Source organism: Cebus imitator, unplaced genomic scaffold, assembly GCF_001604975.1.
Source record: "Cebus imitator isolate Cc_AM_T3 unplaced genomic scaffold, Cebus_imitator-1.0 Scaffold118, whole genome shotgun sequence".
NCBI lineage: Eukaryota > Metazoa > Chordata > Mammalia > Primates > Cebidae > Cebus > Cebus imitator.
Window position 1 is genome coordinate 2,657,293 of NW_016107433.1, and position 1,515 is coordinate 2,658,807.

Here is a 1,515-nt window from a genome sequence, read left to right on the forward strand (position 1 = left end):
AAAAAAAAAAAAAAAAAAAAAAGAGGCTAGTACAGACACAAAGGGACAACTATTGTATGAGTCCGCCTATGTGAGGTACCTAGAGTAGTCAAACTCATGGGACAGAAAGTAGAATGGTAGTTGCCAGGGCCTCCAGAGGAGAGGGAAACAGGGAGTAATTGTTTAATGGGTATAGAGTTTCAGTTTGGGAAAATGAAAAAGTTGTGGAGATGGCTGGTGGTTGTGGTTTCACAACAATGTGAATACTTAATGCCCTGAACAGTACGTGTAAAAAAAATGGTTAAAATAGTAAACTTTATGTTATGTATATTTTACAATTACAAAAAGAAGAAGAAGCCATTACAGTGGCTGGGTTATCCAAGCCATGTCGGCAGTGGGAAGTAAGGGGAGTAGGTAGGCTAGGGAACAATTTCAGAAGTGGTTTGGCACCTGATTAGATGTAGTGGGTAGGGACAAGGATTGGTCTGCAAAGGTTTAGGGAAGCATTTTCCAAACCTTGTTTGAGCATAAGAATTAACCACTTGGACAACCTTTAATACAGAAGAGTGTGCTTCCCACTAGGCTAACTATAGTACTGGTTTAGATCCAGGATGGTGAGACAGATGATGATGCTAATCCTAATAACTACAAGAGTGAGCACAAGAGCGGGGATAAGGGATAATGAAGATTAGTTCCTGTTTGGATATGCTGAATCTGAAGGATGGGGCAGCACCCTGGTGGTGGGATTGGGGCCAATAGGAGATAATATTGGTTCTAGAGAACTATGTCAAACTAGATATCCAGCAGAAAGTTGACAGGGATGAGAGGATAAAGTGAGAAGTGCTAAAATCAGAGATTTAGGGAACACCTAGATTATAGGAATAGGAGGAGAAAAAAGGCACTTAAAAAATAAATGGCCAAAAAGAAGGAATACAAAACAGGTGGTAGAGTGCATTGTCTTACATATTGGAATGATGGAGCATAAGGATGGAGAAAGGGCTTTTGGATTGGGTAAGAAAACATTGATGACCCTTTAGAATGCTTTTTTATTCAGAAGAGATTTAGGAGTGAAAGGAGAAAATAGAAACAATAAGCAGAAATTGTTTTGTTTCGATTTTCAAGGAATGGTGAAGGGAGGGAAGAGCCAAGTCTGGGTTCATTAGGTCAAGGGAAGGTTTTTTCAGTTTGGATGAACTTGGTACTATTTTAGGACAGTGTTTCTATGGAGCACTTGTGTTTCGTGGATCTCCTGCTTCCCTCCTCCTTTTCTTCTCAGCTCTTTGATAGTGGAGTGTCTGCTTCCTTATCCATACTCACTTCCTTGCTTGTACTGGAAGTCTTCCATGTGCCCTTCTAGGTCTGCTCCTTCTCTACGTGCCATCTGTCCCAGGATGCTGACCTGCATGGACAACATCAGCAAACTTCCTTGGCCTTTGGTTTTTGCTGGGTTTGGCCAATGTAGAGCCCCTGTAGGACATTGGAGGGCAAAAAGGAGGAGGGTGAGGTTGGAGCATTTATCCCCTTGGCGTCCAATCT